This window comes from Strix aluco, chromosome 1 (genome assembly GCF_031877795.1).
Source record: "Strix aluco isolate bStrAlu1 chromosome 1, bStrAlu1.hap1, whole genome shotgun sequence".
NCBI classification, from domain to species: Eukaryota; Metazoa; Chordata; class Aves; order Strigiformes; family Strigidae; genus Strix; species Strix aluco.
Genome location: NC_133931.1, coordinates 99,274,204 through 99,296,545, shown reverse-complemented (window position 1 = coordinate 99,296,545; position 22,342 = coordinate 99,274,204). Strand labels below are relative to the sequence as shown.

General features: G+C 43.2%; 1 protein-coding gene across 6 annotated transcripts in view; it reads left to right on the top strand.

Moving 5' to 3' along the window:
• Positions 1–22,342, top strand: part of JARID2 (jumonji and AT-rich interaction domain containing 2) — a 225,289-nt gene that overhangs the window by 74,757 nt on the left and 128,190 nt on the right. Inside the window, exon 1 of one of the 6 annotated variants that reach the window (XM_074828909.1) lies at positions 12,986–13,102. The exons of 4 other annotated variants lie outside the window; for them this stretch is intronic. The gene's annotated coding sequence lies outside the window, so the exon portion shown is untranslated. Of the gene's footprint in view, positions 1–12,985; positions 13,103–19,278; positions 19,361–22,342 lie in introns of those variants that run through there. One more of the 6 variants, XM_074828917.1, reaches the window with a different exon arrangement.

Here is a 22,342-nt window from a genome sequence, read left to right as displayed (position 1 = left end):
GGTCTGGAGGGAGCTAGGTCTACATCTAAAGGAGAGATCGGCTAAGCTCTTGGCTGCCGAGGGCCTTGGCTTCTGTGTGGATGCAGGACTCGGTCCTCAGGTTAGATGTGATTGATGTTCTGCATTTTCTTACAAGTCAAGTACATTTCCAACATGGAAGGAAAAAAGGGTTTGCTGTGAATTTTTCTGAGCTACAGCAGGAGCAGCAGTGTGAAATCAGCTTTAGTACTTTCTTCTTTTCTTAAAAAAACCCCTGCTGCTGTTTGGGAGCAGCTGAAGCAAAGGGTTGGGAATAGGGGACAGAAGGAAAGGAGTGAGACCTTGAAATAGGTAATAGTTAATGTCTTCTCTCTGGCCTTGACAGATGCCCTCATTTCCCCAGATTTCTTACTTCTCTCCAGTCACACTACCCAGTTGATTCCTGATCTTGCTATCCAGCTATTAATGTGGCTTTCTTATTCTAAGACTGTTAATGCCTAAGCTGTGCCATTTACCCGTAATGCTGAATTGCAAGAAAAGCATTTTTTAGATGTTTTGAGTGATTTAGTCTTGGTAAAATGATCAGGAAAAGACTTAAAACCTTACATTTCAGTGGATGCCACTAGACATGGTGGTTCTTGATTTAAATTCTCATGCAATAAGTTTTTAAATCCTTTTCATATACTTAAGGTGTACATTTGAAAACAGCAAAATTTGTACAGAGTGGAAAAGACTTATTTTTAGGTAGCTAGCTATTTGCTTGCCTGAGTTTATAGTAAATCATTCCTGGTGAATTTGCAGTGTTTGTTGCTGAACATCAAATTGTTAGTATGACTCCTTGAGATATGCCTCCCTTACATTTCCAATATTGCTGAGATGGCATCTGTTTGGACCTGTTGTAACTGAAAGATGAATCCTAGTTTTGTTACAAAGGCCCTCAGCATTTCAATAGTGCAGTGAAACTTCCTATAAATGCAGTTGACTTGTGGTAAAGCAGGTAATGAGCTCTGCACACCAAGTCTGATGTCACTTGTCACTCTTCTGATCAGTGCACTGAAAGTGACCTCATGCAGCCTCCTTTTTGGAGACCACAATTTGATGAAACCCATTTCTTTTATATTTTATTCCAGAAGGTTTTTTTGTGTGCGCCACATGCACGTTGTTCAATTCTGCGTTGGTTGTCTTTCTTAGGTAATCCTGTCCAGAAACTGTCTCGCCACAACAGTTCTGAAACCTTAAACAAAAGTATATGAGAAGAAACTTGACTGTGACAGTGGTCACAAGACAGAATGTACACCAGTCCCCTTACATATAGTATTTATGAACTCCGCCTTACAGATATTCTGGTGTTCTGATTTAATTTTCAGTTCCATCCAGATTCTAGAATAAACTGAAGAGCCCCTCCCTCTAATCGACCTGTTTCTTTGACCTCAGAACTGTGATGCATTTTGAAGTGGGTATCATTGTTGTGATGGATTTTTTGTTTGTTCACTTTGTTAAGGAAAGCAAAAAAAATTTTCTTCTGACAGAGAGATGGAGAAGAAGCAGGCCAGTGTTAAGTCTATCTGTGCATCCTAATTCATAGTTATTGTGTTATGTTAGAAACTGAATTATGCAGTCTTGATTGATATGAAATCTTAGGATTCACTGACATGAAGGAGAAAAAAAAAGAAAAGAGTCTTGGGTTGCTCATGGGAATGGCAGCATCCTTCCCTAGTTTCTAGTTCCTGAAGAAATACATGTGAAAGATTTGCTAACCCAGACTTAAGCATGTGCCCCCTTAGATGGTCTAAGATGCCCCTAACACTTGCTGTCTTTGTTCATAAAGGCAAGGGACACAATATCAGAATATGCAGGAAACATTTTAAAAAGGAACACCTGATTTTAAAATACTTGATTTGTAAGATTTGGCCACCTTGCTCATAAACTTGGTGTAATATTTTAAAAGTTGTATTCTCCCCTTCTGTTGAGAAGAAGAAAGCTGGACCTTATATGAGCCAAAAGTGAAAAAGCGACAGCCATAAGTTGCTTTTAGAAAAATATATACCAAAAAGGAGGTAAATCTATTGGAAAATTGTGGGCTGCATTCATAAAATTATAACATCTCTGACTTAGTTTGTAGATATTTGCAGGAGTAGACAATTGCAGGTATTATCTGCAGTTGTGCTATTGGAGTATTTTGGGCTGGACCAAGCATCTGTGCTGTAGGGGCGAGATCATCTAGTCCATTCTCAGCATCTACAGCACAGACGTCCTTTCACTGGTTTTGTGAGTTTTCTAGCAATTACATGCTTCGCCCCTCTCCCTCTCTTTCCTCCTCCTTCCTGAAAGTGTAATGGTGGTAGGTGCCTGCCAAGCTGTTGCAAGAAAAAAATCTGGGAAAATTATGGCAAAGTGTAAGTTGCTTCACAGCCGTCTCGAATGCTGTTCTCGGTGGAGACTGGAAGTACATGAGCGGAAATCCAGTGCGCTCTATTAGAGAGGAGGAAAGCTGGTGGAAGGCCCGGGGAGCTGATGACCAGCATGAGGGTTTGGGCCATCCTTGTGCGAGCCAGTGTGAGGAGGAGCAAGGCAAGGACGCTGTGGAGGGAAGAGGGCACTGGGCACGGGGGAGTAAACTGGTGTGCTCCCATCATCCTTCTGCCCTTTGCCTGCAGGTTCGTAGTCCATTGGCAGATCTTAGGGAACTTGGAAAGAGGTGTGGAACTGTCAAAGATAACCCCTGCAAGTAACATGGCTGAAATGAGGAGCAGGAGGGAAGCTGGTGGCCTTTCCCAGAGAAGCAGTGGCCAGCAGCTGGCCACTGGGTGCCGCGTGTCGGCCAGTGGGGAGCACGGTGCTGGGAGAGCTGAGTGCCTGGGTCCACATGCAGTCAGGTCTCATTAATTCAGCTGCTCATGAAGCAACTTGTTTTAATTAAGTCAAATTTATGTCTATGAACACTGTGTGCAAGATAAATCTTTTACTTGTTTCTCGCTTGGTGCAGCAGCCGGGGAAGCTGCTCCGAGAGCATCGCCCTGCCTGTGCCCTGCCAGCAGACAGGAGAGTGCCCGTGTTTCCAGAGCAGCGCCCGAGCCTGATTCTGATAAACGAGTAATTAAACAAACAGCCCTGCTTTTATTGCTCAAATGCAGCAGCTGGGCCCTGTAAGATGCTTGGCTAAAATGGAGAGATGCTTGTTCCATTTACTAATTGATTTTGCTTTTGAACTTCTGTAATGGTTTTATTTTCAGCTACGTAGCAATAAAGATAACAGGGAGAGGGGGAAAAACAAAGCAAAAAGCAAGTGAAGCCATTTTGTCTCCTCCTTTCCAGGCTGATTCCCCCATGCTGGCTCGGACATCCCTGCAGGCGGGCTTGTCTGTGTGTAGAGTGGGTTTGTGTGCACCGTCCTCCCCAATAGCGGGTGCTCTGGCGGGATGGGTGCCCTGCCTCTTCCTTGCCCCACGCAACCAGCCTCGAGAGCGGAGCAGCACTGGGATTGGGTAGTGGGATGGGTTTCTGGTGCTCAGGCATGGTGGCCTTTTGGACACAGTGACCCTTGGAGCTCATGACTTGCTGGTGAATTTGTGTGAAGGCACGAGGGGACGAGTGGGTCTCTGTTCCTGAGAAGTGAAATCTCACCAACCTGCTCCCAAGGTAGTTCAGCAACTTGAGTTTCAGCTCAAGCAGAAATATGCTTTGTCTTTTTCTCTCTTTCAAACAGAGAAATGTCATAGCATAAAGTTGAGGGAATGAACCTGTTTGAAGTGTTTGAGATGCGCTGTGGGGGAAAATGGTGGGAACCTTTTCTACAGACACATGGCTCTCCTTCTTCCTGATACCCTACTGTGCTTGATGTCTCCCCATCCCGGGCCAGGACCACTGCTCCGACTGCAGCCTCATCACCTTCTATTCACATTCCTGGGGACAATTTGGGAGCCCCCTTTTCTGGATTCCCATTTTGATGTCTGTCCTTCCCTCTTTCCCCGACTGTGGCAGCTCTACAATGTGAGCATGAGCACCCTCACCAACTACCTCCGGCTGTGCCAGTCGCTGTCATAAACTCATCCCACTGCCTGGGTGGCTGCTGATCCTCTCCTGAGCTTTGGCCCATTCGCAGTGCCCTCACCCGGTGCACAGGATCCTCTTGTGCAGAAGCTAACGCTTGCAGCTGTAGGGATGGGTCCTTCTCCCTGAGCGCGTCGCCTAGTCCCAGTTAATTAATGTGTTCGGGATCTTAAAACTGTTTTCTAAATTAGAACAAGATTTATTATAGAACCTGATTGTGGTGCCATCTGCATCATAGATGGTGCTGTGTCCTTGACTGCTTATCCTGGACCAACCGTGTTTCTAGTGATGTATGTCTGCAAGGCAAAGCAAAGGGGTGATTTCAGCAGAGGTAGGCAAGCATGCATTAGCTTCTGGAAAGTCCACGTAAAAATGGTTAAATTGTGGGTGAAATTGGACATGGCGTTCAGCAGTGGCTTACTGTATGCAACATCATAATATTACTTTTACGTCAGTGAATGCTTCATTTGTTATACTTAGTTCTGCAGGCTCAGATGCATGCCTTGGGTTTCCAAGCACTGTGCTGGCTTTTCACCCAGCCTTGCTCTCCTGCCCTTCCCCGCTCAGCGGGCCTCCACTTACAGAGCACCATGCACCGAAGGCTGGTTATTGTCCAAAGGTAAAAATTGTTCTCCGGGTTGGTGTTTTGCCTAAGACAAAGGATCTGGTCAGCCTTCTCTCACTGCCAAATTTTTTTGTCCTATTTGTCTTAACTTTCCTTTTTCATTAGTATTTCACGTTTGTTACCGGATGAGGCAAAATATGTTCTTTTTTCACCAGTAATCTTGTTTGTTTGTTTGTTTTTCTCTTACTACCCTTCCCTTCTCAGTCCTTCTGGAGGTGAATATTGAGCTTTTTCTTTTCCCTCTCAATTTTCCAAGTGCCAGCAGTTTTCAGGTCAGAAATCCATTCTGCAACAGGAATGAGCATTCTTACTATTACAGGAAGCAGGGTTTTTTCTGGGGATCTTCCCCAATTGTCAATCCCTGGCAAGAGTTATAGGGCAAAAGCCGAGAAAGAAAAGAGCAAAGGGAACGACTGGTTTCAAACTTCGCAGTTTATGCCTTTCTGTCCTCCTTTTCATTGCCTTGATCTTATGTGTGTATTTTTGGTCATGAATCCAAGTTTTTGCCCAGTGAGATTTGCTGTAAAATGCACTAGATTGTTTAACAGTTAAGTTACTTCACAGTTTTTTGATTTTTCCTTCTTTTTTATCTCCATTTCAAAATGTTTCCAATCTGTAAATCACTTTCTACCTCTTCATACTTTTGGCACTATACCTTGTTGGTGAGGTAGCTGGAGCAAAAGGATCTCTAACCTAGGAGGTAAATACTGTTTCTTTCTTTTCCACATTTGTGTGTCCCAGCTTTATTCTTGCACGGTTTTTTCCCTGCTATCCTAGTCTGGCCATAGAAGGTAAACACTGGGGGAGCTAAATGAGATTACAGCATCACTTTGGTAACCTTTCTTAGTGAATGGGCAGTTGATCTGCCCATAATGCAAAGCACTTAATGTATTGAAGCATCTAAGAAAGCAAGCTACTAGTTCACCACTCAGAGTTCAATTCCCAGATAATAACATTTATTTATAGAGAATAAAGAGTTAGTTCTGTGATAGCAAAGTAGATATTGTCACTCAAAGCATGGTCTTTTCATTAACCTCAGATTTATATGGTTAAGTAATTGTTGTATTAGTAGCATTTCTTGAGTGGTACAGAGGAAAAAAAATAAGACAGATGTCTGTGAACAATGTGCTGTTTGTTTATTTATCTGTAGTAGGCTGGGGCTAGTAAATTGGCCCACTGTCACAGGGCTGTGAGCGATAGCGAGCTTGAGCTCAGCAGCCTGAAGCTTGAGATGCTGCAACTCATGGGCAATATGTGTCACATATTTCTTTGTGTGTACATCTGTCTGTCCTGTCCTGTGCATAGCAAAAGGTAGGGGAAAGACTTGTGCTAAAGTGCCATGTACTGAATTTTGTGTTTCTTGAATAAGCCAGCTGACAAAAATTATTGCTTTCTGCTATTTGTTCATGTATGTTTTTGACTTTCTGTGGAAGTGGGCCATATTTCTCCAGAACAGAAATGCACATGTATTTAATGAATGCATAGCTTGGTAGTAATGCATACAGAATGTTGGATGTACTTTTTTTTCTTAGTATGATACTGTTCAGATTTTGAAAAGAAGGAAAATTCTGCTAATATTTCCATTTCTACTTTGTTCTTCCAGTTTCCATAACATTTTAAATTAGAAATGTCATAAATTTGGTATGAGGCTAAAAGCTTGTAACAAAATAAGACAGGAGGATATTCTTAAAAGGAAAAATATTTAATCTATCTTCTTCATGGCCATTTTCTTAAACCTGAAGTAAACATGGTGAAATTGAGTGAATTTCTATTAGGCAGGCTCCTCTGCTTTCGTGTCACGTACCGAACAGACAATTGATGGCATATTTCCAGCTGGCAGAGCTGTCGAAAGGTAGCATGCGACTTCAACTCCATTTTTTCCCCCCCTTTTCAACATATGATTGTGCAAGTCTAACTAAATTAATCGGAGAGTAAATATTCATTCAATATGTAAAATAAAGAATAGATCTGCAAGTTGGATTCAGTGAGTAAACAGATCATTGCACTACAGGGTTTTTTTCAATACGGCAAGTGCTTTAGATGCACAGATTTTTCAAAGCTGATGTGATGATCAACTTGGTATCAACTGTTGGAGTCGATACAGAGTCCCTTAAGTCTCATTTTTGCTTTTTAGGGTTTTTGGGGGGAGGAGGGGAGGGGCAGGAAAAAGGGCTTTGCACCGTGAGCATTTCCTAATGCATGTGTGGAAAAACATCCCATTTAGACCTGTCATCTTTTTCAAAAATAGTGAAAAAACTTCGGTGGCTGTTATTTTTTTCCACATAAGGTACTTTGTCTGGGACTAATAATGGTGTTTGCGTTTGCTGCTGGTTGTGTCTTGATCATGTTTTCCCAAGCATTAGCTGCTTGTCTGAGCATTAGCAGCTTCTCACGGCCTTCCTCTTGTAAAATAGTGGGAGGTGATAATCTGACCCAAATAAACGAGTGAGGAACTCCACTTGCCTCCACCTTAAAAGGGGAGATCAAATCCTGCCTTTCCTCTCTGGAGATAGCTCTGGTAACCCTGGGGCTATTGTGCTGTCTGGGTGCATACCAGCATCCTAGAAGCGCTTCAGAGGGCTAAAGCAGACTGCAGCAGCACTGTGGTGTGAGGTCTGTGGGCATCACCAGTTTGCCAAATTTTAAGCAGAGACTTACTTTAAGACTCCATGTTGGGAGTGTATAGCTCTTGGTGTAGGCCATGCTGGTTGTGGGATATTTTAAGAGCGAGGTGCATTTCTCCAATGCTTTCCCCATGAACGTTGTTGCCTAGTGAAAACAGTTAACATCAAGCTAAAACAAGCCTTGTGACTGCCTGTGGTTTAGTTTAGTCACATACCAGAGACGAAAAATCATTGAGTTGCTCTTTCCTGACATGTACTCCTTGAATGGAGTTGGTGTAAATTTAGTCAGTTCACTTTGTTGAGTATCGAGAGCAGTGTGATATGTAAATAAAGCTTTATCAGAGGAGATAGATTTAAAATTCCACAGTTGGCGAGGAAGTGTTAGCAGTATAATATAATACAAATATTTACACAGTAACTTCTAAGTCTTCAATAAGTGCTTAATATTTGAAATATGTGTTGTGAAAACATTGACTGATTAAGCCGTAGCATTGCTGCTACATCTGTATGCAGCAGCTTGTAATGGCTAGGATGCAGGAGTCACGGGGAGGAGTAGGTCACCTAGCAGTGCAAAGGCATTTAAACAAGTCACACCAATTTTTTAAAAATTTAATTAGGATTCAGCATGATCTGTTCTCCCAAGGCATATGTAGCTCCATCCCTGCATCCTGTTGGAGCCGCCGCTCCCGGAGGCTGTTGCATTCGTGTAACGTGACTGGATGTGATCACGTGCCCAGTGTATCTAAGACCGCTCCAGTAGCAAAATCGAGCTACCAAGTTTGTGCCTGCCCACAACAGGGAGTGTAATCATCACCAGTCTGTCCCTCCTCCTTGTATCTGTCAGGGAGATTTGATAAGGAATTGCAGTGGACTGTAATGATGGATGGTTAATCTTTTGCCTGCATGCAGTGTCACAGGAGTGGTGCTGGGCTGTAGCCAGTCAGCTTGTTTTGCTGGGAGCAGAGGCTGGCAGCAGAGGAGATGCTCTCTTCGGGTGGGTGTATCTGCCTTGCCCAGTCCATCACTGCATTCAGCCTCCAGTTCCAATATTACTCATGAGTGAGCTCACAAAACAGTAAAATCAATAGACTGAAAATTAAAATAAACAGAAACACAGCTCCTAAATTTGCCTGGATGATTCTCTGCTGCCACCTCATCTGCCAAGAGACTGCAAGAGCTGATCCACACCTAAAAATGTACTGCTGCTCTTTAATCCAGTCTTTGGTTTATTATCCTTTTTTTTTCCTTCCCCTTTTCTGGCTACCCTGTTTCACCTTCTGCAAGTGCACAGCAGAGACAAAAAACAGTGGTTTGGTGTGTGCTTGAAGTGTGAAGATCGGGTTGAGTTTGTTGTAGGTGGGGCAGGTATGGTCTGTCCTACAACTCCCAGACTTGATCACAGTCTGCCTTCAGAATCATTACTTCGCTGTGGCATTGCTTGACATTATGCTAGATATGATTTAGCCAGTTCCTCAAATGTTTTGGCATAAACCTGTTGTTGATAAGCTCTGCTCTGCCTAGACCCGCGCGACAATTTCATTTCACTGTCCTTTTCCACAGAGAAGCTAACAGACAGCTTCCATCCAGCCCACAGTCTTTTCCCTAGAGAGAGGTGAAATGATGTGGCTGGTCATGCAGGAAACCCAGCCCAAATAACGAAATGCTGTCTCTTTTCCTACTGCAGGCTAATGCAAACAACCAGCACCTGACGCTAATGATGTGTGAGGAGGTATCTATCAGCCTGTGCTTCTGCCTGCTCTCTGGGCAGCTGCTGTGCTGTGTGGCTCAGCCTCTGGCTAGGCTGGAGGTAGATATTGCTGCGTGTGATGGAGGGGTCTATAGAGGTGCCCCAAAATCCAAACTTGGCGTTTGCTCCTGCTGCAGTTGCAGGAGATTTCCGTGTCTCTGTCAGTTGTGCTGGTAACACGCAAGGCTAGGTTTTGCAAGAGGAAAGTGAAGTAACAGGTGATTTCATCAGAAGCTGGTGTCAGGAATGTTGCTCAGGATGGTTTAGCAGGTGGATGATGTGCTGTGAAGCTCTCCTGTGAAGGTCCACCTCCAAGGTAAGGCTACAATGCCTGCCCTTCCCAGTGACACGAACACGGATGATTGCAGTAACCTTAGCTTGATGCAAAGGAAGAGGGGTTGGGGTTTGCAGAGAGATGGTGCAATTCTCATACTGCTCATGATGTTTTTGCAAGGCTAAGAGCAAATAATCTTGAAATGAGCTGGCAGTTTTATGATTGGGTTTTATGAGCTTTTATGATGTTTATAATCTGACATTGAACTCACAGTTTAAGAGGTGAAAGGTTTAAAGGAACACAGTAGCAAAGGCATACCACTAAATTTCTTCTGGGTGTAATTTCGATGTACATCTTAGATGCTCCCCTGATGTGGTGGGTTTGCTAAAGTATGGGTGATGCAATTCACAGTGTGTGTCTCTGAGTAAAACTGACTCCATCCTTCTCACGTGTTCAACATAGGGAAGAATTGAACAGAAAATACAATTTTGCCTTCTCTAAGGAAAGGCATGGACTGGAGCTAACTGCCTAGGTTCCAAAATGCAGTCTTTGTGTTTCTGTTTAAATCCCAGCCACAGAAATATGGTACATTGTCCATGCCTGCTTGTTTTCTTGGGTGTTTTTCTGGTATCGTTAGAAATCTAAAGTCCCCTGCAATCTTTAAACTGAAATTCTTAAATTAGGACTTTTCCCCCATGGTACTTGTGGAGAAGATGAATAATCTTGTCTTGTGATTCTGCATCCACTTCTTTTGATGGATGTGTGCTTCAGAGGTCCTGCTTGCAGATGTTTGCATATGTACAGCACAAGCCTGTTCTTACTTGAACTATCCATTTCTGTTTTCCTGCATTATCTCTACTGCTCTGCAGGCTCGGTGAGCGGTGAGCGGCAGGTTTGCTGCTGGCTAGCTTTTTGAGGTTTCTGTTATGCAGAGTACTGTATTTGTCTCCTGGTTCTTTGATTTGTAATGTTTTGCCTTTGATTGCAGCAGAAGGCATAAACAAGCCTGTCAAAAGCCTTGTTTAGCGTGCAGATTCTGTGGGGGTGGCTGGCAGCCTCAGACCCTAAAATAGATCTAGCAATGAACTGAACGGCTTTAAACCCTGAGAATTTAATTTGATCTTTCTTGTTGCTTTAAATATTGGGACTGAATGAGGATTTCTCTAACAGAACAGAAGGTGAACATGTTGGTATGTGACAGTAATAGAAGAAGGGTCCAGACCTGCTGTCATTGAGCTGCTCTTCTGCAATCAGAGGCTGGGCTTGGCCGCTGGGTAGCAGCTTGTCTGCTCTAAGTCACCATACCTGGGGTGGGGAGTGCTGTATCCTCTGATTTTACAACATTTGGGGGGGGCTCTTCTGAAATGCTTCCCTGGATCCTGTTGTGGGATACTCACTGTAGGAAAACCTAAAGTAGTCACTTACAGTTTTAGTGTCTCTTTTATGCGAGCTTGGGGAAGGAAGAAAGAAGGAGCTGCAAAATTACCCAGGGGTTCGTTTTTTTCTTTTCTTTCTGTCCTTTTTTTTCCCCCCCCCCCCCCCCCCATGTAGCACCATGCAGTTTGTAATATCATAGCTGGGGTTTTCAGTTGTGGTGGTGTGAAGGTAACAATGATTTGGCTTCAACGTGCCGTAACAGCTGCAGAATTCATTGGAGCTTAGAAGCCTGTGAGTTATAGCTGTGATGCCATTTACAGCTTTTATGGAAGAGCTCTTAAATTTGTGAAACGTGTTACTTTTTGAAGTGCATTATATTTGTAATTTGAATTCTCTGAAATCCTGTCTGTGAAAAAAAAATAGCTTTGAAAATCCCCCTCTGCCCGCTAAAAACATGGGGAACTCTTACCAGGCGGGGAAGCAAGTCTCTTAAATTGAGTGATAGAACACATAGATGGATTTGTAAGTGCTAAAATGTCAATTAGTGCACTTAAAAGCTTAATGGTTGTCTTTGATGTGCTTCTAATATCTTCAGTAAAGTTTGAATGTTGTCATTGATCAGGGAGTGGAGGAGGGATGAGGGAATTGAACGCTAACCCAAACAGTTCTCGTGGAGTGGAAGGGCTTGTTCTCTAAAGACCCCTGGCCGCAGGAGCTGAGCCAGCATGGGCACCTGGCACCCTGCCTGCGCATCGCCCCTGCCCCGGTGCTGTGCCGCCTGGCACCCACCCAGCACTGCCTGCCGAGAAACCAGCAAAAGCGAAGGAAAGGCGATTGTGCCGTTGTTTTGAAAGTTCTCGTGCACACTTGTTGGTTTTTAAAAAAAAAAAAAAAAAAGAAGAAAAGGAAAAGATCACAGAAAGGTCAAAACTTGATTATGTTTTTTCCTTATCAGTTTAACACAGATCCGGTTGTTGTGAAACACCTGTGTGTTAAAAATCATTCTGTGCAATTAGGAAAGCCTGCTATCTCCCTAAGAAAGAACTTTTTTTTTTTTTCTTTCTTCCCCCCCCAGCTGCCCTTTATGATCTTAATTTAACTGTTCTGGGGAGATACAGTGTGGCACAAATCAGGCCAGATGTGAGAGTTGCTAGTAGCCATTCTCTCTTCCTCCTCCCTCATGTTTTAAATTGTAGCAAGAACTGAAGCTTGTGTGTGGTGGAGCAGTGCTTGAGCCCAGCTCTTTCTGAAATGCTTGACTTTGGTACCCTGAGCAGTCTTCTGCAATTTCAAATTATTTCTTCCCTGTGCTACTAAAATACCATCATTTGTTTGCTGGGTAGTATTTTGGAAGTCAAATATATTTAATACTGAAGGGCAAGCTTGGTAACGCTTTAGAGTGTAGGTTTTCACTGATTATATAGCTTATCTTCGTGCAGAAAATTTGCTGATATAACTAAACTGGCCTGAAAATACATTTAGAGTAGCTTTACAGTCTCCTCATACGTCATCTTTAATTGGCATACGAGTGAAGAGTACAGGTTTAGTTTAATTCTCCCAGCCTCAGTGGATACTTGCACACACACAGACCCCCACACCCACACACCCCTGCTTTAAAGGATATTCTGCCAGTCAGGAATGTAAACGAGGACAAAAAGTGTCTGATAAAAATATCACTTTTTGGGTAGTACAAGCAAAATCAACATGTCATGCTCTTAGCGCAGTATCAGCGTGGCCATCCCAGGAGCTTGTGACAATAATTTAGTTCCCCAGCCAGTTCAGTAAAATTAATTCAGGTCCCAATAACCTGAGATTTCTCAGCAATAGGTTCAGCACATTTGATTCTGTCATTACCCTTCCAGGGTTTAAAGAATGACAAGATGGGTTGGTGTTTTTTTGGGTGTTTTTAATCTTCTTTTAAACCTGGTGATTGCCTGAGTGAGGGGCATCCTGTAGACTGATGTGAAAGAGGAGGAAACCAAGTTAAACGTTTCCAAGCTAAGGCAAGGGACTTCTTGTGTCACCTGGACCTGCTTTGGGTCAGATTTATGCAAACTTGCAGGTCCACACTGTGCAAGTTACCCTGTGGGTAGTTTGTCATGCCCTGGCTCCAGCAATGCCACTTGCCCCACTGCTGGCCATGGTCCTTTTGCAGGGGTTTGACGGTGGAGCTACTCATGTAAGCATGCTCTACTGCATTGCCATCAAATTGAGTCAGACGAGCCAAGACCTCCCAAGACCTCCCGTCTTATCTCTTTAAGCCAGCCCAACCCATTTGTACTGCACAGGTTTAAATGGGAGCGAGTGAGCGGCTCTGCTGGGCACAGGGTCATCCAGCAGGGATACGGTGACCTTCCCAAGTCTGCAAGGGAACCTCCGTCCCCATCCTCAAACCTGTGAAGGCATCACATTCCTGATGGGCACAGGTATATTAAATAATGTAGCTAAACTATATAGGCTTTGGGCTAGTGTATTTATTTCACTGAGGGAGCAATGTAAGTTTTATATTGGTAGATGCATGGTTTTGCTGGTATGTACTACTATACTCCTAGAAAGCAGATGGATCAGCAGATCTTTTCCTATTAATAGACAAGGCTTCATCATCCAGGTACCAAACTCCTATCAAAGAAATTACATAAGTGCTGGCGTCCTGTTGTATTTGTGAGGATAGATGCTAAATGCATCAACAGTACTCCAGCTTCTCTAAATATTGATACCACTGACCTTTCAGACACTGTGAGGTACCAAAAAATTAGATCTCTTTAAATTCCCATAGAAATACTGAAGGCAAATTTATAACACCCCAGTTGTGTCTTTCTCTCTTCCCTACTACCTTGACACTATTTTGGCATGCGAAAGTGGTTAGTATTTTTCAAGTAAAGGATCAGGCTTTCTGTCTGAGGGTAGGAAAAGGCCTTAAAATAATTAGTAATATGCAGCAGGATTGGATTAGCTATATTAAACTTCACATCTGTAGATCTTATTAGCAGACATTTAAACTGCAGAAAACACTTTTTATTGGACCGTATTCGTATGGTTGCATACTGGAGCTTGAACACCTTATAAAAATATGAACTGAATCAAAATGAAATTAATTAGAAAGTATATATTTGAATTTAATTATCTTGAGGTGCTGAATACTCTTTGTGCATATTGGGTTTTATGTATCTATCTGAAGTGTACTTAGTGGAGAGTTTTAATTAGAACTGGAGACAGTAAGAATATTTGGAATGTGAAATTTATAAATGGCAGTGATTTTCAGCTAGGAGTGCAGAGGTTTTTTGGAGCTCGCTACCATTTCTTGCTTCTCTTTTTCCCTCTTCTTAATAAGCTACTTTTATGTTCAAATTAATACCAGATCCTGAAAAAGAAAAAATCCTGCTGTGGCTCTCAGTCTTCTGCAGTATGATCAGAGTTGTCAGATCCACAGCTGCAGGAGATTTTTTTACCTTTGTGTGTTTAATGGCTCGTACTACTCTGTTCTTTGACGGTACCATTTAACTGTAAAAGTGCAGGGCTGTGGATGGCACAGGACATGTGGCTGCCTTGACTACTGTCTCAGATGTCGGACATGCCAAGACTCAAAGAGCTGATTTGGCAGCTGCCCAGCAGATTTTTATAAAGGCTCAGTTGGTGGCCAGAAACGCAGGCTGTCAGAGTTGTGTTATGCAATAAATTGTTTTTCAGCAGAAGTTTCTAATCCAATTTCAGCTGTAATTTTTTAGTCGTCTGTAATCAAAGATAAGTATACATTATTTCATGGTGTTTCAGAGAAGTGAAGACATGCAGCGTGAGTGTCCCCCATCAGGTTGGTTTGTTTGTTTTTCTTTTAAGAAGGATTTAGACCTGTTCACCTCCATGGGAAGGGATGCTTAAAGTGTTTTGATTTCTGGCTGGGAGGCATGTGTCTGTATACAGCATACCCTTTCAAAGAGAATTCAACATGCATTTTAGGACACGTTCCCCTTTTTTGAAGAGAGCACCAAATAAGGAACCTATTTATCAAGTCAGAGCTTTTGCTTGGGCATAAATTGGCTACAAGTGATGGTCAAACACAGGATTGTACCTTGTCAGGTGGTGACCCACCTGAAATGTTGCAGGCCCTGTCTCTCTAACAGATAAACCCTCACTCCTGCTCCCCACATATTTCCTTTTCACTCCCCTGAAGTAAATAATTCATCGTGTAAAAAGGGGGTATGGTTCATCTAAATGCCACGAGATCTTTGAGGTTGCACAACAGCAAAGCGATTTTAATTTCCTGAATACCATCTGCAATGCCCTCCCTCCCTTATGTTGACCGCCATGCTTTGGTGTCATGATGGGCTTGCATCCCTCCAAGTGTGGGTGGCTGCTAAAAGGAGCAATCCTGCCTTTCTTTCTGCCCCAGCAGTAGCTCCCATATGGCCACGTGGGTAGTAATAAGGGAACTGATCTGGCTGAAAAGGATAATTTTTCCTGTCTTGGGGTGAGATTTGGACTCTTCCCCAATCAAGCCGGTCAAATGGCCACATCAAGGCGAGTGCTGGATTTGGCAGATGCATCTCACATAGTGACAGGTGAATTCACTTAAGCCAGTTATAAAAACCACTCCCCCAATATGAATAATTATGTTGTACCTTCATACTTCTTACTTCTAGCACTCTGCTACCCTCAGTCTTTTCTGGCTTGCTTCTATGTGTTGCCAGCTCTCATCAGAGCCCAAAACTCTGGTGCTTTGGTTGCAAAAGGGTTGATTAGATTTCTGGCCTGGCCTAAGAAAGTCATAGCTATAGAGTCGCTGCTATCGGTGAGAGATGGTTCGAGTTGAAGTCCTGCCGTAAGTTGATAAATTAGGAAACTTTAGACCTGACTTCACTCTGAATTTGTTTGGGTTTAGCCTTTTTTAAAAAAAGTGTTTATCTTGGCAGACCAGCAGGGGAAACAGTTGATGTCTTTTAAGTTTTCACTAGTTTCGTATTGAGTAGTAGTTTTCTAGAGGTGCAGAAACATTGCCAAGACCTCTGAGTTTATGTAAAAGAAACAATTAATACACGACCACACTATTTTTAAATATTTCATTATTAGGCCTAAGGTAAAGTTAGGAGTTATTTTTTTATGCCTCAATTCTGGCAGCCTGTATGAAGACACTAGTGACTTCTGTTGGGAAATTTCGACAGTAACTCTTCTACCCTAATGTATTTTTGCAAGAGTAGGTTGAAGCTTACTGGGCTCAAAAGTGCCTGAGGCCTTTAGTGACCCAAAAAACAGAGTGTTTCTCTCCCATGCTGCTCTTAGAAGAATTCAGTCTGAAAGGAGGAAATGCAATCCCTGGTGCAGCAGGAGGCAGTGAACAAGCTCAAACCAACAGGAGATTGCAGGGGAAGAAAGCTGTAGGAGAAGTGCTAAAGCAGGAAGAAGGAGAGATTTTTATTTTTCTCCATCGTTTCTTTGCCATGTTAACATCAGTTCTGCTAGTCAGGAGCTGTAACGTAACGTGAGTCCTTTGGGGAAGTTTTCTGAAAGTATGAGGGAAAAAGTTGCTATAATTACCACATACACTTAAATGCTATAACAGAACCATTAATAAAGAAAATTTCCCCTTTCTTCATGTTAGTTAGCACATTTTTAAAACATGACCTATTTTCCTAAACTAGACAGAACAGATTACATTTTCCAGAAGGCATGAGTCATTGTACTATAAAGTCTCCAAGCCGTATCAATCTTCATCAACTTAAGCCATTCATGAGGTTTTATTTTTTCTCACTGAATATAAGCAGTTTGTTTTAAATAAGAAACTGCTACATCCTCTCTGGATAGTTAAACTTGATTAAAAGGTTTAATATTAAATAAGTGTGAACTGTATTCTGAGAGGAGAAGGGAGTGGAGGGACCTTGATAGTAAGCAAAAGACTGCAAGGATATTACTGTGGGTATATATGGGTATATCCAGTTTGCACGATGCTGTGCTTGGCTGTAAGAAGCCCAAGTGGCACGATAGCTGCCAGAAGGAGCCAAAAAATCTTTATTTATATAGCTTCAGTTGAATATATTAGAGTCTGGTTTCAAACCGTTGCCCTGGAAGTTCAAACTTTTGCTAGGAGTTTCTGGTGAGAAAGGATTCTGCCGCCTGGTCATGGAACAGCCCACTTGCTCCTGCAAGTTATGTAGAGAGGGAGCTTGCACCAATGGGCCCCACCCATGACGGGGTTTTCCTCTATGTATATGGTGTGTGTTTGGGGTGGTGAGAAAGTCAGTGGGACTTTGCAATACAACGGAGACCTCTGCTAGCGCAACGGGGGAAATACGTGTGTTGATATAGTAGTAAGACCTTGCACTTTCTCATGAGGTTCATGCCATGCCATACGTATACCGAGGAGGTGGGCTCTGTAAATGAATAAGCGTGCTAATTGCACTTAGGAGTAGTAACTCGCCCAAGACTGCACAGAGGATCTCTTTCAGCCTCAGAAGGAGTATCTAGGTTTTCCACCAATTTCTCTTACGTCTGGCTTTTAGAGAAAAACAGGTATAACTGTTTTCCATTGATAATATACAGCCAAAAGGCAAAAATCTGTTGCAGGTCTTGAATCTAGTAAACAAACATTTCCATTTTGGTCCTTCAGCTGAGAAGTAATTTATATGATCTCTGAAAATGTGTTGTCTGTTTTTCATGCAAAAGACAGATTTTTGTTTTGTTGCTAACTAAACACAGGAAAAAAAAACACCCTTTGAAATAGTTCTCCTTCAAAAATATCCTTGAGGAAAGGGTAGAAGCTTGTGGTTTATTTTTCCCATTGCTTCAAAATGACCTTCTTACATCTGCGGGAACGACTCTCTGGGGGCTGTTGAACCATGAAAGCATATTCATTTAGGGCATTGGGTGCCACAGTGATTTTAACCGAGTGTTGGCTGCAGCGCTGGAAAAAGAAAAAAGAGGGGGTTTGTGTTTTGTTGTTTTGCTTTCTGCAACCTGGCATGAAGAATGGGGTCAGGAGATGCGTGCTTGGGAAAGACCCAAAGAGAGAGCTGGAAACACGCCAGCCACACTGAGTCATAGCACACATGCTTATAAGTATCTTTGTACCTTACAAAGTCCTGACTTTTCAAATAAAACCATCACTGCTGTTAAAGTATTTACATAAAAGTAAAACAAATAACATCGAGTGCTGCATGCATTCTCCCTTGTTCCAGCTCTGTTTTACCCTGTGAACTGTGACTCCTGTTTGCTTAAAGCAAGGCCAGGCCAGGCTGAGGTATCGAGTGATGAATGAACGGAGAAGCTCGAGTCATGACGATGCGTATGCTTCTGCTGCTTCTCATGGAGTAAAGCGTCATGCAGCAGCCCCCACTACTTCAGGCTGGCATTTCACCTACCCAGGAGGCGGCATGAAGCCTGCCTCTCACTTCTGCCTGCTTTGCTTTTTTTTTTTTGCAAATAACTTAAGAAATAGGAAGGCTGCATGCAGGCCACGTGCAAGCTAGGTAGCTGAACCGCAGCGTCAAGCTATAGGTGAATGGTGAAAGGTACAGGTGGTGCACATTTTGATTTCATTGCAAATATAGTCACACTATATATATTAATATGTATTATTTATAGATATGTATATATACCTATTTTATGTATGCATTATATACTAATATGTATATATTTTAGTTTGTGCACACACATTAATATATATTGTGTATTTAATGTGTTACATACATTTAATATGCACATAGCAAAAACACACACATGTGTTTGTGTGTGTATATATATATTTTTTTCCCTTCACAAATTATGTGGCAGTAGTCTGCTGCACTTTTCTACAAATATCACCTCTACAACTGCAGAGCTGAAAGCAAGCTGCCAGGCAGGTAGCACAGAAGAGAACTACTCCGCTATCTGTGGGGTAGCGTCTTGTGGAGGAATGTACTGCACAGGTAAATGGAGGTTGTGCTCGTCTTCCCTGTCCCCTCGGATTGAACTTGCTGAACTGTTGCTTGGCAGCCCTGGTAGCTGAAGTTCAAATATAAATGTGTGGTTCCCCAAAACAGCATAACAAAGCAGGTGACATGATTAATTTTTTTAGCAGTTTGAAGGAAATGATGCAGTTCTGTTTCTTAATTCTGCCCCAGGGCTTCCCTGGTTGTTTGTGTTTGTTGCTTTTTTACTGAATTTATAAACCAATCATCTTGTCAGATTGGGAGGTAGAAATCATTTTGGCTGACCTGCACAGTGAAGACTATGGACTTGTGGTGCTGAACCACCAGTTTAAGATGTTATTCTGTCCTTTTTTGGGTCTAAGTCAATAATGGACAATCCATTAGTTCCCCATAAGTCGTTTCAATGGCTAATTACTTGCACAGTTGCAGAAATTGTTCTTTAATTCTGTCTTAACATTTTTCTGAATTCGAGTTCCAGCTGTTGAATGGTATTATACCCTCTCTGCCAGCCTCGAGAGCCATCTATTATCAAATTTCTACTCCCTGTGGAAATATTTAAAGGCAGCGATCAAATCAGTCCCTTTGAGGGTTTGTTTTTTAGAAGTTACATAGATTAAATTCCTCAAGGCTTTCACTTGAGGATATTTCTAAACGGTTTCTGGGTGTGTGTATGTTGTTTTGCTAAAGTGAGATAACTCTTGCAGTTGTCGGCAGTGTGAGTGCAGAGCGGGGCGCACGGCGGCTCTCCTTCCACTGGCGTGACGAGGCAGAGACGATCTGACCCATGTAATTATGGTTAAATGTGTCGGGAGCTGGAGCTGTGTTGCTGGCGGAGCAGCAGCTCAGCTGGGCTCCGAGTCAGCTGCTCTCCGGCTTGTGGCTGCTTTTGTGCTGCAGGCTTGGGGGAAGATGCCATCAACAATTGTGAAAGCTTTTTATTGCTCCTGCATATGGAGCTGTGTGAATGCGGGTGTTGGCAGTGGCTTAGCCCCTTACTTTGCTGACCTTGGATAACACGGTGTTGGGGAACTTGAGGACCTTTTTCAAGCCAAGTGATGGGTGCAGGGAAAGCCTACAACAGAGCTGTGTAGGCAGGACAGTGGCTGCAGCCTCGGCACTACTGGGAGCTCTGGTGTGGAGAGACTCCCCCATGTGCGTTTCTGTTTACAGTGCTGCTGTTATAGAAGAGGGATGAAGCCAGTATGGTTCATCTCAGTTGGGTGTGATGTGAAATGTTACTGCGTTGCTTCAGGGGGTGCTGAGGGAGGTCTTTGTTCCCACCTCCTGGGACCTGTCTCTTTGCTGGTGGCACTATGGCCCATGCAAGCCCCTGGGCTAGTGGGAAGGCAGGAAGATCTGCAGCAGGGCTGGAGCCTCCAGCTGGCACCAGGAAGACATCTTGGCAGCCTTGTCCCTCAGAAAATAGGGTGCTGGGTTGCATGCCATTCTTTTGTGTGTCCAGCATGTTGTCTGGGGAGAGGGAGATGTCTTCAGGCCGTTCACAGAAATACTTTGAGAGGGTGGCCTAGACCAGAGGCCTCTGGTGTGTGGTGATCATCTCCTTCCCTCCTGCAGGAGGGACTGTGACCCCCATGTCCCAGGGCCTGGGTTGTGCCTGCCCGTGGTTGCTTACCTGCTGCAGCTGGCCGCTTGCTCGGCACACGCCAGTGTGAAGAACAATCCTGTCAGCAGGTTTCACCCTGCCACTACTGAAACAGCAAATGTCACCACATGCTCCTTGCAGTGAGCTGTCGTGACAAAGTGAATTTAAGTGGGATTCATTTATTTGTTTTTTATATATATATTTTTCTGCATTTTTAGCAGGGATGGAAGGGCCAGTGGGATCAGGAATCTATGGGTGTTTTCATGTAACTTCCAGCTCCTCAGGGACTGCAGAGTCAGGTGGAGGACAGGGCATGTTCATGGCTTCAGGATGGGCCTGGTGTTTCACAGGAGAGGGGCCTCGGGCTGACAGAGGCCAGGGAAAGCAACATGTCTCTGAGGATGCCTTACGTTAACTGGGCTTGATCGTTACGTGTGTCTTGTGTATGCCTGGCTTAAAGTATATAAAAATACAGGGTGATGATTTTTCTGCCTCTTGTTAGGGTTTCTGTGTAACTTGTCTAGGCTTCAGAGCCAGGAGCAGTGTGCCTGGCCAGAGGGCTCTTCGTCCTCTTTCTCGTGTTTGCTGCCCATTATATTAGAGATTTGTACAAATGCCAGTGAAGGGAGCAAGCGGTGTCCGCAGGCCTGTGTCTGTAACACGGATGGGTGCTGGAGGTGATTACGACTGTTCAATAACTGAGCGTGATTCCCTTGAGGATTTAATAAGTAGTTTCTGTGAAAACAGAAGTGCGTGATGTCCCACCAGGCCCTTACCAGTGAGAACGTAAATGGGACGTCTTTGGGCAAGCTTTGTTAAAATCGAGCAGGCTGCAGTCCTTTGTGTTTAGTTGCTTCTGGTTAGGGCTGAAGTTACGTTGGCAGCAAAGTGGTAAGCTGGAGTTGTTTGTGTAAACCTGTTGACAAAATAACTGGATGTACTAGTCCTTTTAAAGTGCTTGCCTGGAGATTCTTTTTTTCCTGGTTGCTGTGGGTGTTGGGTTACAAAGTTTGCTGTCTTGGCCCAGAGCAGCCTGTACTCTAAAGCTCCCTGGGCATTGCTCAGCCTTCTTCAAGTATAGTAGCTTGTCCCTTGTGTGAAATGCACGCCCCACTGCCAAAATGTCGGCTGCTTTCACTGTGCTCGTTGTGTTGCGTGCGCACCCCCCCCCCCTTTTTTTTTTTTTTTTTGCCAACTAATTTGTCAGTTTTGGGGGGTGGGGGGGAATGTTTTTAATCACAGTTCAGCAGCTGAATGCCAGTATCTCACTAGAGAAGCAAAGAAAAAGCTATCAATGGTCACCCTGAACTATGCTTATTTTTTTTGAAGTTGATGATGTTGGTCACTTCTTTGACACATAGGATGGTACAAACTCTCCTGCCTCCAGGTGGGGGGTTGCTGATGGGGCTTTTGGGGTTTCCAGTGTAGTGTGGCAGTATGCTGTGGTACACTTACTTAAATAAGGCCTGCCTAGAAATGTTAAATCTTTTTGCTTGGCAATCATGTAGCGCTTGAGGAATTCAAGGGCAAGAATGCTCAAAATAGTAATTTTTAAAGACCCCGAGACAATTATAGAGCTTATGAAAATATGATGACTTACCTGATCTCACTTATGTCTTTATATCAATTTGCTGACTTAATTTATTTGAATGCTAAAGGCTTTGGGGAAATGCTTTTCCAGGGAATTAATCTTTTAACTAAAGCAAGTACTAAATGTGACATACACTAGTATTCTTTTTGACAATATAGCATTTGTCTTCTTAAAATAAAGTAGAAAACATATGCCCTGTGGGCCAAATTCTACTTGGCTTTACACTGAGATAAATTCATTGTTAGCAATGTACAACTTCATTGCAACACTGGAATGAATGCAAATCACTAAATCAAAGAAAAAATCCTGAGCCAAGAGGCACAAACCAAGGCCAAAATGGCAACAAGAGAAGTTGGTTCACAAAACTTACCTCTTAAATTCCTGCAACATTCAATTTAGTGGTGGTATTTTTTTCCCCTCCTCTTAATTATCTGGGAGAGCACTTCCTGGCTGTGATAAATTTCTCCGTAAGGGATTCATTATGAGGATTTTAACAAATAAGTTTCACCTCATGTCTAACACCTGGTATACAGCTACTGCTGTTTGTAGGATAAAGGATTAGAGGGACTAATGC